The sequence below is a fragment of the Nerophis ophidion genome, linkage group LG25, assembly GCF_033978795.1.
Source record: "Nerophis ophidion isolate RoL-2023_Sa linkage group LG25, RoL_Noph_v1.0, whole genome shotgun sequence".
Taxonomy (NCBI): Eukaryota; Metazoa; Chordata; class Actinopteri; order Syngnathiformes; family Syngnathidae; genus Nerophis; species Nerophis ophidion.
In genome coordinates, this window is record NC_084635.1 from 14,858,610 (window position 1) to 14,875,984 (window position 17,375).

A 17,375-nucleotide genomic window follows, 5' to 3' on the forward strand; every position below is an offset into this window, starting at 1 on the left:
GGAACTAAAAACGCTAGCACGTGAGATAGGAATATAAACAAAGGAATAGCGTGGAAGCTAACAAGTACAACAGTAGTTACCACAATACGGGAATGCGACGTCACCTGTTGCGTGTAGCAAACTACAGTCGGAGCACGAATGTCAAACAAAGGCGGTCTTAAATAAGGAGATAATCACAGATCAGGTGCGTGTGAACAAACGGAAGGCAGGTGACACAAATGCGTTGCAAAGACAACACAAACAAAACAGGAAGTGCCACCGGGAACTAAAGACGTCAAATACAAAACAGGGTGATACCAAAACAGAACAAAACCAGACCATGACATCATGAAACGTGCAAATATAAATTAAATACACAGAAAGCATAAGTAAAGGAAATGCAATGACCTCAAATATACCTACAAATTAGGCATAATGATGCAATATGTACATGCAGTTAACCTAAATAGCATGTTAGCATCGATTAGCTTGCAATAATGGATTGACCAAATATGTCTGATTAGTACTCCAGCAAATCAATGAAATCAACAGAGCTCACAGTTTAAAAAGTTTGGTGGACAAAATGAGACAAAGAAGGAGTGGCATAAAACACGCCTTATATGTAAACAAACTACGATGAATTCAAGGATCGCTGAAATTAGTAGGACAAAACGGTGCCTGCCAAATACTCTTATCAGTGAAGCATGTTTGCTATAAACAGTGGGATTTCTAACAACTATTTAGGTTTGTGTCACGTAACTGGTTATTAACTGGTTATTTTTATGTTTTCGTACAGAATTAATAATTATAGGAAGTGCGTTTGTAACCACAATACGGTCGTAACATGACGACCACCTGTATGTGATATACAGTGAAACCTCTAAGGTAAAAAATAAATACATTCTTGGGTGCTGGTACAACTATAGAGGCAATATTTCACATGACATTCTTAGTGGAAGTTCAGTACGTTGGTTCAACTGCTGAATAATAGGACTATATAAAAGAAAAGTCCAATTATTGATTCGAGTGACATCTAACAGACGTAGCAAACATAAAGAGAAGATTGCTGATTATTTGTCATACACGTGTTAAAAAGGTAAATTGTTGCAGAGTAAAACGTAAATACTATTATATGTTTTTACCAATTTCATGGACAAATTCATGTTTTAGGCCAGGGGTCACCAACCTTTTTGAAACCAAGAGCTACTTCTTGGGTACTGATTAATGCGAAGGGCTACCAGTTTGATACACACTTAAATAAATTGCCAAAAATAGCCAATTTGCTCAATTTACCTTTAATAAATAAATCTATATGTATAAAAAAAATGGGTATTTCTGTCTGTCATTCCGTCGTACATTTTTTTTCCTTTTAAGGAAGGTTTTTTATAGAGAATAAATTATGAAAAAAACAATTAATTGAACGGTTTAAAAGAGGAGAAAATACGAAAAAAAAGAAAATTAAATTTTGAAACATAGTTTATCTTCAATTTCGACTCTCTAAAATTCAACCGAAAAAAATGAAGAGAAAAACTGGCTAATTTGAATCTTTTTGAAAAAAAATTTAAAAACGAATTTATGGAACATCATTGGTCATTTTTCCTGATTAAGATTAATTTTAGAATTTTGATGACATGTTTTAAATAGGTTAAAATCCAATCTGCACTTTGTTAGAATATATAACAAATTGGACCAAGCTATATTTCTAACAAAGACATAATCATTATTTCTTCTAGATTTTCCAGAACCAACATTTTTTAAGAAATTTAAAATGACTTTAAAATAAGATTTAAATTTGATTCTAAAGATTTTCTAGATTTGCCAGAATACATATTTTTTAATTTTAATCATAAGTTTGAAGAAATATTTCACAAATATTCTTCGTCGAAAAAACAAAAGCTAAAATGAAGAATTAAATTAAAATTTATTTATTATTCTTTACAATAAAAAGTATATATTTACTTGAACATTGATTTTAAATTGTCAGGAAAGAAGAGGTAAGAATTTAAAAGGTAAAAAAGTAAATGTGTTTAGAAATCCTAAAATCAATTTCTAAGGTTGTATTTTTTCTCTAAAATTGTCTTTCTGAAAGTTATAAGAAGCAAAGTAAAAAAATAAATGAATTTATTTAAACAAGTGAAGACCAAGTCTTTTAAATATTTTCTTGGATTTTCAAATTCTATTTGAGTTTTGTCTCTCTTACAATTAAAAATGCCGAGCCAAGCGAGACCAGCTTGCTAGTAAATAAAAAAAAAAATTTTAAAAATAGAGGCAGCTCACTGGTAAGTGCTGCTATTTGAGCTATTTTTAGAACAGACCAGCGAGGTACTCATCTAGTCCTTACGGGCTACCTGGTGCCCACGGGCACCGCGTTGGTGACCCCTGTTTTAGGGGGTTCAACTGGGGTTCAGTTCAACGAAAGAGACGGGGCAAATTTAATATACTAAAAATACTTACAAAATAAAATAACCATTTTAAACCTCATAATGGCCAGCATCCACTGCATCGAACGCTGGTATTTTGCAAACAAGGCTATTTTTTCCAGAAACAATGTCGGTATAGCTCGGTTGGTAGAGCGGCCGTGCCAGCAACTTGAGGGTTGCAGGCTCGATCCCCGCTTCAGCCATCCTAGTCACTGCCAATGTGTCCTTGGGCAAGACACTTTACCCACCTGCTCCCAGTGCCACCCACACTGGTTTAAATGTAAAACTTAGATATTGGGTTTCACTATGTAAAGCGCTTTGAGTCACTAGAGAAAAAGCGCTATATAAATATAATTCACTTCACTTCACTACTACAGAGAATTCTCAAAATGCAAATAATAGTGAAGGAAGAAGTCTGCCCTTAACACAATTTTGTTCCCTTGCAAAAAAGTATTTGTCCATAGCGTATTTGCCCGAAAAGATAGGGCTTAAGAGTGTGAAACGGAAACGCATTGCATCGTGGGTGTTGCTGGACTCTGAATTGCTTATTTACATGGCTGAATGCGCAAGTCTCTACTGTTTTTTTTTTTAAATTAAAAAGTTCAAAACCTGGTGTGAACGTGCAACATCTTTAACTCGAGGTCATGATTGATTCAGGAAAATTTCTTGTGGCCTCTTTTTCCACTGCTCTCCAAAATCGAGACAATGGAATTAATCAACTTGCCTTTTAACAAAATTGACTAGACTTCGAGTTTGAGGGAAACCTGCCTGTCTTGACGGAACGGTTTTTGCTCGACACTTGACGGACTCTTGGTAGAAGCGGAGCGCCGCGTGCCATGAGGCCCTTGCAGTCTTGGACATTGAAGATATCTACCTGAACGTACCCCCCCTCACCTCCCATCCCACAGGTTTGGCGCTTCACCCCTCGTGGTATGACGGAAAACGGAGCAACGCCCTTCGCAGCTGACAACTTTCGACCTCCTGTTGCAAGTCTTGTGGTTTCTGTGTCAAGATGTGTATATGTGCGTCAGCTATCAAGCTTTTTTTCTCAGCCCCAGTCTGTGCCCCTCTTCTCCCATAGGACCGCAATCTGGGATCAACTTTTTTTTTTTTTTACTCATCGTCCCCCTGCGTCTACCTTTCAAGGGGTGCCGAAAATGCTGATCCATCAAATGGGTTTGTGTTGAAAATAACATTTCGCTGTGCTTGTGCAATGAAGAAAAAAGATCCGTCTGACCTTGAGGTATGAATCAACTTTATCCATCCATCCATCCATCCATTTTTTACCGCTTATTCCCTTTCGGGGTGGCGGGGGGCGCCTATCTAGGCTACAATCGGGCGGAAGGCGGGGTACACCCTGGACAAGTCGCCACCTCAAAAGCCCAAATCAATGTCAAAACAGGACAAATCAATGTTAAAAATGAAATGGCCATCTTATTTTTCACACACATCCTGGCACTAAAGTCTCACTGTTGTTGTTTTCTGAAACTTGGCAGCCCCGCGAATGTTTTCATTAGTATTCTTAACTTACAATGGCAATCTTTTTTTTAACAGTTTCGTAAATTCACCGAAACGTCATTGAGTCTTTATAGCTGATTGGAGAGCTAGTAGGTCCATGACGATGACTTCTGTTTTGTTTGATCAGCCGTTTTACTGCTGTGTTACAGGCACCACACAATCACATCACAATTAAGGTATGTAAATAAACATTTACAAAATATTTCATACCAGTCTATATCGGCGGCATATAGTGTGGTGCAGCTAATATATGTACACATATTTATGTCTTATAAATTTTGGTAGCTGCGGCTTAAATACCGATGTGCTCTATCGCCCGTAAAATACTGTATGTGAACTCTTGACCTGGAACTGTAAAATGTGATTTTGTTATTTGCAGTACATCAAATTTATTTTAATTACATATATATATTATGTACAGTATATGATGAATATTGTAGTTAACGTTTTGTAGAACACAGCACTTAAATGTAAACTTAAAATGTTTTGAGTTTGAGTTTATTTCGAACACGCATCCGGTCGTTCGATTGTGTGCGAAGGCAAAACATAAAAGAACACAGTCGATTGTGTGCGAAGGCAAAACATAAAAGAACACAGCGAGTTCAGAGGTGAAGGCATTTTGCAGCAGTCAACAAAGGTGACATACGAATAAATGCGTTCAATAAAGGAAGTCATTAAAAGGCATGTTGTTGTGCAGCAGCCTGCTTGCAATCTTCGTCTCCAACATAGAACAGAACACTTAGTTGTCATCAAACGCGAGAGCATGACAAAACACAGGTGGCTGTTCCGTTTGGTGCAGCCGAAATACGAGATCAACATTAAATATGTGAAAAAGAAAATAGATACATAAATACTAGTACCTTCAACAATGTGCAAAACATCCCTGCACCTGAAGGTCAACTCTCTGAATGGAACTATATTCCATCCATCTATCCATTCATTGTTTATTGCTTGTCCCTTTCAGGGTCGCGGGGGGTGCTGGAGCCTATCTCAGCTGCATCGGGCGGAAGGGGGGCCAACACAGATAGATAACAACGGGGCGTAGTTTGGGGACCCCTGATCTAGTGCTTCAAATGTCATGTAGTACTCAATAAAGCATGGGTGTCAAACTCTGGCCCGCGGGCCATATTTGTTCCGCCGTGTACTTTCATTTGGCCCTTGAGGCAATATCAAATTAACATTGGAGCTGGCCCGCCGCTTTAACGCCACATTCACCGCTAATACTCATACTCGTCAAACCCTCCCGATTTTCCCGGGAGACTCCCGAAGTTCAGTGCCCCACCCGAATTTCTCCCGATTTCACCCCCGGACAACAGTCTTGGGGGTGGGCCCTAAAAACACTGCCTTTGGCGTTCTCTACAATCAGTCACCACGTCCGCTTTTACTCCATACAAACAGCGTGCTGGCCCAGTCACATAATATATGCAACTTATACACACAAACAAGTGAATGCAAGTCATACTTGGTCAACAGCTACACATGTCACACTGAGGGTGGCCGTATAAACAAATTTAACACTGTTACAAATATGCGCCACACTGTGAACCCACAAGAATGACAAACAATTTGGGAGAACATCCCCACCGTAACACAACAGAACAAATACCCAGAACCACTTGCGGCACCAACTCTTCCGGGACGGTACAATATACACCCCCGCTACCACCAAACCCCGCCGCCGAAAAGAGGCATTCAATTTTTATTTTTTATTTTATTTTTTATTTGATATGCCATTGATATTTTTTAATTATTATTATTTGAAACTTGATTTTGCATGTCACTATAAAGTTATATAAGCCTTTCTTGTTCAATATTCAATGCAAAACTTGTTTGGGTCCCTATTAAAAGGTTAATTTGTTCAACCTTGGCCCACGGCTTTGTTCGGTTTTAAAACTTTAGCCCACTCTGTATTTGAGTTTGACGCCCCTGCAATAAAGCATTCAAAAAATAATTAAATCCAATATAAATATAGCCCGAATGCAGCTGAGATAGGTTCAAAGCGCTTTACATAGGGAAAGCCATTACTGACATTTAAGTGAGTGTGGTTGGCACTGGGAGCAGGTGAGTAAAGCGCCCAAGGACACAACTGCATTGATAAGGATGGCAGAATCAGGGATCGAACCCGGAACCTTCAAGTTGCTGGCACGGCCGCTCTACCTACCGGGCCACCCCACCGCCCAATTGCCATGATTGTCCATGTTTTTCAGTAAGTACAATATGGTGTCCTATTCCAGTGGTTCTCAAATGGGGGCACGCGTACCCCTGGGGGTACTTGAAGGTATGCCAGGGGGTACTTGAGATTTTTTTTAATATTCTAAAAAATAGCAACAATTCAAAAATCCTTTATAAATATATTTATTGAATGATACTTCAACAAAATATGAATGTAAGTTCATAAACTGTGAAAAGAAATGCAACAATGCAATATTCAGTGTTGACAGCTAGATTTTTTTGTGGACATGTTCCATAAATATTGATGTTAAAGATTCTTTTTTTGTGAAGAAATGTATAGGTTTATGTTCATGAATCCAGATGGATCTCTATTAAAATCCCCAAAGAGGGCACTTTAAGTTGACGATTACTTCTAATTACTTCTATGTGTAGAAATCTTTATTTATAATCACTTGTTTATTTTTCAACAATTTTTTTGTTAGTTTTATATCTTTTTTTCCAAATAGTTCAAGAAAGACCAACACAAATGAGCAATATTTTGCACTGTTATAAGTGAAGTGGAGTGAATTATATTTATATAGTGCTTTTCTCTAGTGACTCAAAGCGCTTTACATAGTTAAACCCAATATCTATGTTACATTTAAACCAGTGTGGGTGGCACTGGGAGCAGGTGGGTAAAGTGTCTTGCTCAAGGACACAACGGCAGTGACTAGGACGGCGGAAGCGGGAATTCAACCTGCAACCCTGAAGTTGCTGGCACGACCACTCTACCAACCGAGCTATACCGCCCGCTTATACAATTTAATAAATCAGAAACTAATGACATAGTGCTGTATTTTACTTCTTTATCTCTTTTTTTTCAACCAAAAATGCTTTGCTCTGATTAGGGGTACTTGAATTAAAAAAATGTTCACAGGGGGTACATCACTGAAAAAAGGTTGAGAACCAGTGTCCTATTCCATTTTGTTGGGCATTTCAAACTCAAAAGCCACTCAGCTGCTGAAGCAGAAGTTCGCCAAAAGCGAATATCGTAGCGAGGCATTGTGTTAATGCGCTAGAAAAAGCCTTACTCTGTGTTCGCTTTTACAATAATAACATCGCTGGAGATTGGGTATCATACAGGGTTACGGAATGTAAATGAAATATTGTTGAGATTGATTAAGGCCCTGGCTACATTAAGCCAGATAACTTCTTAAACTAATAATTATTTAGCCACACTAAACCATTGTTTAAGGTCCCCCTCCTTGGATAATTCTTTAGACGGGTAAGTGCGCCGTGTATTTCTTGAATCTCCGGCTCATAGATTTGTGCGGACTCATCCATCGTTTACAAACTGAGTTCGGAGAGGAAGTGACACCCGAAAGACCTCGCACCACACAGGTAGTGACGTCAGAAAGACCTTAAAGCAGTGGTCCCCAACCTTTTTGTATCCGCGGACCGTCCATCCATCCATTTCTACCGCTTATTCCCTTTCGGGGTCGCGGGGGGCGCTGGCGCCTATCTCAGCTACAATCGGGCGGAAGGCAGGGTACACCCTGGACAAGTCGCCACCTCATCGCAGGGCCAACACAGATAGACAGACAACATTCAAACTCACATTCACACACTAGGGCCAATTTAGTATTGCTAATCAACCTATCCCCAGGTGCATGTCTTTGGAGGTGCGAGGAAGCCGGAGTACCCGGAGGGAACCCACGCATTCACGGGGAGAACATGCAAACTCCACACAGAAAGATCCCGAGCCTGGATTTGAACCCAGGACTGCAGGAACTTCGTATTGTGAGGCAGACGCACTAACCCCTCTCACACCGTGAAGCATCCGCGGACCGGTCAACGCTTAATAATGCTGGCCGGGGGGGGGGGGTCTGGGGGGGTCCTTTTTTTTTCCTTTCTTCTTTGTCATGAAAAAGGGAGTTTTTTGTGGTTGGTGCACTATTTGTAAGTGTATATTGTTATTTTCTTAATGTTGATTTAATTAAAAAAAAAAACATTTTTTTTTTTTTTTTAATTCTTCTGCAGCCCGGTGGTTGGGGACCACTGCCTTAAAGGCCTACTGAAACCCACTACTACCGACCACGCAGTCTGATAGTTTATATATCAATGATGAAATATTAACATTGCAACACATGTCAATACGGCCTTTTTAGTTTACTAAATTGCAATTTTAAATTTCCCGTGAGGTATCCTGTTAAAAACGTCGCGGAATGATGACGCTTATGTTGACGCTTATGTTGACGCGTGCTTGTGACGTTATTGGTTGGAGCGGACATTCCAGCCCAGCACCACTCACGGCTAAAAGTAGTCTCTTTTCATCGCATAATTGCTCGACATACATGGCGGACAATATCCGCCAGTCTAAATGCATTCACTGTTTTTGGTAGTACTCCCTCGTCCACTGGAGACCACACTTTTAAAGTACTACTGAAATGAGATTTTCTTATTTAAACGGGGATAGCAGGTCCATTCTAAATGTCATACCTGATCATTTCGCGATATTGCCATATTTTTGCTAAAAAGATTTAGTAGAGAACATCCACGATAAAGTTTGCAACTTTTGGTCGCTAATAAAAAAAGCTTTGCCTGTACCGGAAGTAGCAGACGATGTGCGCGTGACGTCACGGGTTGTAGGGCTCCTCACATCCTCACATTGTTTATAATCATAGCCACCAGCAGCAAGAGCAATTCGAACCGGGAAAGCGACAATTTCCCCATTAATTTAAGCGAGGATGAAAGATTCGTGGATGAGGAAAGTTAGAGTAAAGCACTAAAAAAAAAAGCGACGGCTCCACGCGACGGCAGTGTGAGCGATTCAGATGTTATTAGACACATTTACTAGGATAATTCTGAAAAATCCGTTATCTGTTTATTGTTTTAATAGTGTTTTAGTGAGATTCTAGAGTCATACCTGAAAGTCGGATGGCTGCGGTGAACGCCAGTGTCTCAGAGAGAAGCCAATGGAGCAGCCAAGATCACAGCTGCCTTTTTGACAGCTGCAGGAGAAGGTCGCATTGTTCACTCAAGTCTCCAATAAGAGCCGACGTAATATCACAATTTTCCCATCCAAAAACTTGCTGGTTGACGTAGATAAACATGTTCGCTTGACCGCTCTGTGTTAAAGCTTTACGACAAACAAAGAAACACTGGCTGTGTTTCGGTGCTAAACGCAGCTGCAATCCACCGCTTTCCACCAAAAGCATTCTTCTTTGACGTCTCCATTATTAATTGAACAAATTGCAAAAGCTTCAGCAACACAGATGTCCACAATACTGTTTAATTGCGCGATGAAAAGAGCCGACTTTTAGCCGCAAATAATGCTGCACTAATATTTCCTGACGCACGCGCCATCATTCCGTGACGTTTTCAACGTCATTGGCATGTGTTGCAATGTTAATATTTCATCATTGATATATAAACTATCAGACTGCATGGTCGGTAGTAGTGGGTTTCAGTAGGCCTTTAATATGCATTTTCGGCAGGTGCGACTTATACTCCGGAACGACTTATACTCTGAAAAATACGGTACATGTTCTTGTCTCTCGTTAGGCAAATTTGTTTTAAAGTGGACAAAAAAAGTCCACAATATGCTCAGAGAGTAAAGTAACATTTTTTTTTCTGTGCTGCTTTCTTTTCAACCTATTCTACTCGATTGTGAATAAAAACAGAGTTGCCACTCGGCAAATTCATAGTATTTTTTTTTCCACAAGCAAGGATGGACATTTTTTCCACCTTAAGCCACATGCTGTCCGTCTGCACCACATCCTGAGATTTGAACCTTCCCTTTTTGAATTCACCCAGCATCCTGCTAAACATCTGCTTTTAGTCTGCCATTCATTTAATTCGCGCGGATATTTACTGTCCGAACTGCTGCTAACCGTATGTTTGTGAACAACAAAGTACCAATTGTGTAGTTCAAAAAGAAAAATCACACAATAGAACATCTGCTCACTAAGGAAGACGATGCCATTATGTACAGTGGCGGGGGTTGCTACTCCCCTGACGCCATGCAAGATTATTTCTGTAAATGAGAAAACAAACGTAGCTGGGGTGGTCTCAGGCATTAGAGGATGTGAGGAATAATGACAGCTTCCCATATCTATTAATGGTCTTACAACCAGGAGCTTCCAACTAAGTGAATTGCCTTCCCCGAGTATTACTTCTGGCAGCATTTTAATTAGCTCCTGTCAAAGCAGACATGAGGTCTTTTGTAAAGCCACTTGGGTGTCTATCTATAACTCAAAAGAAGTCACTGTAGTTAACTCTGAACCAATAAGCACTAATTCCGCCGCCTGTGATGGACAAATTCGACAACACGGTGACAAAAATTTGTGACAAACACGTCTCAAAAATTAAATTTCTGGCAAAGACCGACATTTTTTTTAAAGAATTCTTTGAAAATCATTGCTCAGTTTTAACTGCGCTGCGTTATCTGCAGAGCTTCTTTCCGGGATTTGCCTTTGTAGCTTCCCACAATAGATTTTAAATTATAAATGTAGACTTTTGGCTTTATTGTAAGAGCTTTCAGATTAATATGCATGCTTTACCAGAAAAGAAAAAATTTAAAAAGAATGTCATGGAAGACTATTCTGTTTAACAGAGAAAGTGCTGCAAAGCTTATTGGCGAAATTAATTTGAATATATATTGGGGCAAAAAAAGCATTTAGTCAGCCACCGATTGTGCAAGTTCTCCCACTTAAAATGATGACAGAGGTCTGTAATTTTCATCATAGGTACACTTCAACTGTGAGAGACAGAATGTGAAAAAACAATCCAGGAATTGTAAAGAATTTATTTGTAAATTATGGTGGAAAATGAGTATTTGGTCAACCATTCAAAGCTCTCACTGATGGAAGGAGGTTTTGGCTCAAAATCTCACGATACATGGCCCCATTCATTCTTTCCTTAACACGGATCAATCGTCCTGTCCCCTTAGCAGAAAAAGAGCCCCAAAACATGATATTTCCACCCCCGTGCTTCACAGTAGATATGGTGTTCTTGGGATGCAACTCAGTATTCTTCTTCCTCCAAACACGACGAGTTGAGTTTATACCAAAATGGATACATGGATGATACAGCAGAGGATTGGGAGAATGTCATGTGGTCAGATGAAACCAAAATAGAACGTTTTGGTATAAACTCGACTCGTCGTGTTTGGAGGAAGAAGAATACTGAGTTGCATCCCAAGAACACCATACCTACTGTGAAGCAGGGGGTGGGAACATCATGCTTTGGGGCTGTTTTCTGCTAAGGGGACAGGACGATTGATCCGTGTTAAGGAAAGAATGAATGGGGCCATGTATCGTGAGATTTTGAGCCAAAACCTCCTTCCATCAGTGAGAGCTTTGAATGGTTGACCAAATACTTTTTTTCCACCATAATTTACAAATAAATTCTTTAAAATTCATACAATGTGAATTCCTGGATTTTTTTTCACATTCTGTCTCTCACAGTTGAAGTGTACCTATGATGAAAATTACAGACCTCTGTCATCATTTTAAGTGGGAGAACTTGCACAATCGATGGCTGACTAAATACTTTTTTGCCCCACTGTATCAATCATTAACTGGCCACAGCCTAATGAGACTTCAACTTTTTTTTAAACTCTCTTGCCATCACAAAGATAACCATGATCAATCTTGATGGGCTTCTGTATAGGATTTTTGGACTTTTGCATATCTCGCCAGATTACAGTGCAATTCAACACTTGTAAACTCCAAAACAATAATCAGTGAATAAGCCTCTGAGCATGATGATGGGTATGTAGTAAAGATGTCCGATAATGGCTTTTTTGCCATTATCCGATATCGTCCAACTCTTAATTACCGATATCAATATCAAACCGATACCAATATATAACGTCGTGGAATTAACAAATTATTATGTCCAATTTTGTTGTGATGCCCCGCTGGATGCATTAAACCATGTAACAAGGTTTTCCAAAATAACTCAAGTTATGGAAAAAAATGCCAACATGGCACTGCGATATTTATTATTGAAGTCATAAAGCGCATATTTTTTTTAACATGCCTCAAAACAGCAGTTTGGAATTTGGGACACGCTATACCTGAGAGAGCATGAGGAGGTTGAGGTAGGCGGGGTCGGGCCGGGGTGTATATTGTAGTGTCCCGGAAGAGTTAGTGCTGCAAAGGATTCTGGGTATTTGTTCTGTTGTGTTAATGTTGTGTTACGGTCCGGATGTTCTCCCTAAATGTGTTTGTCATTTTTGTTTGGTGTGGGTTCACAGTGTGTTGCATATTTGCAACCGTGTTAAAGTTGTTTATACGGCCACCCTCAGTGTGACCTGTATGGCTGTTGACCAAGTATGACTTGCATTCACTTGTGTGTGTAAAAAGCCGGAGATATTATGTGATTGAGCAGGCACACAAAGGCAGTGCCTTTAAGGTTTATTTCCAATCCGTTCTTCTCCCTACGTCCGTGCGGCGTTTTGAAAAGTCATAAATTTAACTTTTTTAAAAACCGATACCAATAATTTTGATACCGATAATTTCCAATATTACATTTTAAAGCATTTATCAGCCGAAAATATCGGCAGGACATCTCTAGTATGTAGACTATAATTTTATGTTTTACATGCACCTCTTGTACTGAATGTAAACATTAAGTAAAAACATTAAATGGGATTAAAAAGGAATAAGATGTAGGCTAACACTTCTCCTTAGCTATCTTATTTCAGGAAGAACACAATAAACACAATTAACCTGCTGAGATCGGTAGGTCATGAGTCATACCAAAGACTATAAAAACGGGACCCATTACCTCTCTGCTTGGCATTCAGCATCAAGGGTTGGAATTGGGGGTTAAATCACCAAAATTATTCCAGAGTGCGGCCATCGCTGCTGCTCACTGCTCCCCTCACCTCCCGGGGGGTGGAAGAAGGGGATTGGTCAAATGCAGAGGGTAATTTCACCACACCTAGTGTGTGTGTGTGTGTGTGTGTGTGACTATTAGTGGTACTTTAAGTTTGACTTTGTATATGTCTAATGGACAGTAATGAGAACAAATAATTTTTATCGAGTGTAACATTTTGTTCCAAGCTGACTATAGTAGACTCCGCTCATGGAGCTTCCGATAAGGCTTCTGCGAGGGTGAGACCAGCGCTGTAACATTTACCTGTGACCTTTGTTGAATAATTATTGTATCTTTCAGAAAGACATGACCTATGGCTATTCAATGTACAAAATGTAGATCATAGCCCCAAACCCATTTGCATGTAAATATTATTGAGCTGTAGATGAGTTTGCCAAGTATTAAAATAAGCTGCCTTATTTTTTTTTTAACGAAAGAAGCTGCTGTTTTAAATGTGTCCACTGGATGTCACAATAGCAATGATGTTAGGCAAGCAAACGGTTTATAGAGTTACACAAGAAAGGGGGACTGTGGCTCCTCCTCCTCAACCCACATGAAACTTAAAACCTGACGTTTTATTGTGTTTTGCTTCGAACACATCGTCATTTGGCACCCTCGTTGCCCCAAAATGTCTGTCAAAAACGAGAAAAGCAAACTTAACACTTTTGAATAGTTTTCACCTCAGTTTCTTATAGTTTGTTGATTTCGCACTGGATGAATACGTGGACATGACAAAGGAGGTATTTGATACCTCGAAGAGTTTACATATTATGTTTTTTGTTCAATCCCAGAAAGACTGCGACATAAAGTTAAGAGGTCTCAAACAAGAGTTACCTTTAATCTCCATACTTATTTATTATTGCTATGGAAATATTGGCGGTCAAAGTTAGATTGAATAGAAATATTGAAGGGCTCAGTAATAATAATATTGAAAGTAAAATAATGGACGATAAAAGCTTCTTAATCAACCCCAATCCTCATTGTTTACGGAACCTTGTCAATCTTTTGGACATATTTTCACAGCAATGTGGGCTTAAGTTTAATTATAATAAATGTAAAAAATTAAGGATCGGAAATTTTAAGGGAACGTCCTTTCAAATGGAATGCAAAGTGCCTGTTTTGTGGACAGATGGACCAGTTAACATACTTGGTGTTGTTATACCAAAGAATCTGGAAGATCTAGGCTCAGTAAATTACGATAATCGACTAAGAAAGCTGGATAAAATTATGCAATTTCGAAAAGGAACATATGGTACAAACATTATTTATTAATTTTTAGAGCAAAATAACAGTTTAACAGTAAAGGAAATGATTGTGGGTTAAGCTAAAGTTGATAGAAACTGTGCCTACATTTGTCCGCTTGACATCTAACTACAGCACACTCTAACACTCTTGATCAGTATGGCATGAACGATCACCGCTATTTGAAATATAAGGTAAGGCGTAGGGCTGGGCAATATGGTTGAAAACTGTATCACAATACAGTTTTTTATATTGGTCGATATCGATAATTACCGTATTTGCCGGACTAAAAGGCACACCTAAAATCTTTTTTCCTCAAAACTCAACAGAGCGCCTGAGAACCTGGTGCGCCTAACGTATGGAATAATTTTGGTTTTGCTCACTGACCTCGAAGCAATTTTATTTGGTACATGATGTAATGATAAGTAGATGGCAGTCAAACATAAGAAATACATGGTAAGTGGTATGATGGCAATATCACTCAAGTAAACAACACCAACATTTTATATGTTCCATTAAAAATATACAACATTACACACGTCACTCAAAAATCTATCAAAATGTTTTAGTACGACTTTGGTAAGCTATGAGGCCGCACCGCTTGATGGATTGTGGGCGCATTAAACATACAAGAATTATTACGGCGTGTGTATAAGGTAAGACATTATCTGGCGTTTTGTTTCGCAATATTATGCAAAAGCAACTTTTCTTACCTTTTGGTATCTGCTGATCTAAATTTGGGATCTGCATGAATCCTGAAAAATTCTGCCAGTCCGCCTTTGTAGTCCGTAAAACACCTTAGTTGATATGCTTCTTTTTGTCTATCTTTTTGTTATGGGAAATCCATGTCTAATATAAAATAGTGTAAAGTTCTTACTGATATCCGTCAGTAAATTCGCCATGAAAGCGCTGAAACATACCGGTGTAGTGAGTTTACATTATTCACCCAAGGAACTTTAGTTATTAGAGAGTTCCGGTCCGATGGTTTTTCACGAGACACATTTCCGGTGTGGTTGTTTCCGGATGAGGTGATGCTGCTCCATTATTGATTCAAGTAAAGTCTGAATGTCACTAAATCAGTCAGCTCCATCTTTTGAAACTTCTTCCATTCCTATCCTTGCACGCTACACCGCTACAACAAAGATGACGGGGAGAAGACGCTGCCGAAGGTGAGCCACGTAAATAAGACCGCCCACAAAACGCCACATTTTGAAGCGACTGTCAGAAAGCGGCTTGAATATGATCCGTAAAACATCATCTATGCAACATTTTGACCAAAGAACCACCAGTACATGTTTCGTAGACCACAAGGAAGTGTTTTACATTTAGAAAACAATAAATAATAAGAGTCCTTTAATGCATCCTAAAATCCAGTGCGCCTTTTGTATGAAAAAAGATATAAAATAGACCATTCATCGGCAGAGTGCTTTGTAATTTGAGGTACCCTATGGTCTAGAAAATACGGTATTGATATTTTTTATTACCTACTGAAAATATGGACGAGGAGATAAAACCTTTTTTTTTAACAGTATTGTTTTAAATGTAACATTCCTTTTGATTATAATCCCCTCAGCTAAATAACCTTGGTAAATTACACGATAGACACGTACAGTAATCGATGTCAATAAAAAATGTGTTTAATACAAAATTATATGTTTATATATAAATATAGAAATTATATGTAATATATATTTATATTTAATATATACATAGATATAAATTGTTGGCAACATTTTTTATTGGTATTGATTAGATGTCTATCGCGATATATATACATTGATATCGTTTTATTAGCCCACCCATAGTAAGGCACCCTGTCCATCCCAAATTACGTCCGTGTACCTGGGAATCGATGCCGTTACTAATCAATACTATTTTCAGTACTTTTGCGTGTTCAAATGTGTTAATGATAGGTAGTAAAATCAAATTAAAATAATTGAAAACTTAACAGTGCTGTCCAGTTACCACCTTGTTTTCCTACACTTCCATGTTTCATTCGCAAGTCCTGTACAGTGCTATATAGTAGACTTTGCATGCAGTTGCAATTCCAATAATGTTCGATGGCAATAAAGTATAGCCTATGGCAGGGGCGCTCACACTTTTTCTGCAGGCGAGCTACTTTTCAATTGACCAACTCGAGGGGATCTACCTCATTTATATATATCATTTATATTTATTTATTTATGAAAGAGACATTTTTGTAAACAAGTTAAATGTGTTTAATGATAATACAAGCATGTGTAACACATATAGATGTCTTTCTTTCACGAAGACAAGAATATAAGTTGGTGTATTACCTGATTCTGATGACTTGCATTGATTGGAATCAGACAGTAATGATGATAACGCCCACATTTTCAAATGGAGGAGAAAACCAGTTGTCCTTTCTGTACAATACCACATGAAAGTGGTTGGTTTTTGGCATCTAATTCATCCAGCTTCCATACACTTTACAAGAAAAACATTGGCGGCAAATTCCGTAGCTTGCTTGATTGACATTCACGGCACCCGAGGGTCTTGTGAGATGACGCTGGCTGCTGCCAGTTCATTATTATGAAAAAATGACAGAGAGGAAGGCGAGAAACACTTTTTATTTCAACAGACTTTCGCGCCGTCCCTTCCGTCAAAACTCTAAAGGCCGACTGCACATTTCCTATCTTCACAATAAAAGCCCTGCTTCATGCTGCCTGCGCTAACAAAATAGGAGTCTCGGAAAGCTGGCGTGCACAAGTGCTGTGCACGCCAGCTTTCTGAGGGATCGCTTGTGCACGCCAGTTTTCCGAGACTCTGTATTTAGTTAGCGCAGGCAGCATGAAGCAGGGCTTTTATTGTGAAGATAGGAAATGTGCAGTCGGCCTTTAGAGTTTTGACGGAAAGTACGGCGCGAGAGTCTGTTGAAATAAAAAGTGTTTCTCGCCTTCCTCTCGGTCATATTTTAATAATATTGATCTTGCAGCAGCCAGCGTCATCTCACAAGACCCTCCGGTACCGTGAATGTCATTTAAGTGACGTCTTGGTGAAGATTGATGATCACTAATTTTTAGGTCTATTTTTTTTAAAAGCCTGGCTCGAGATCGACTGACACACCCCCCGCGGTCGACTGGTAGCTCGCGATCGACGTAATGGGCACCCCTGGCCTATGGTGTCTTGCCTTAGCCAGGAAGTAGTCTTTGACATTAA

General features: G+C 39.1%; 1 protein-coding gene across 1 annotated transcript in view; it reads right to left on the reverse strand.

The window, feature by feature from the left end:
- The window catches only part of LOC133543159 (A disintegrin and metalloproteinase with thrombospondin motifs 7), a 292,170-nt gene that overhangs the window by 191,658 nt on the left and 83,137 nt on the right, over positions 1-17,375 (reverse strand). The gene's annotated exons all lie outside the window — the stretch shown is intronic.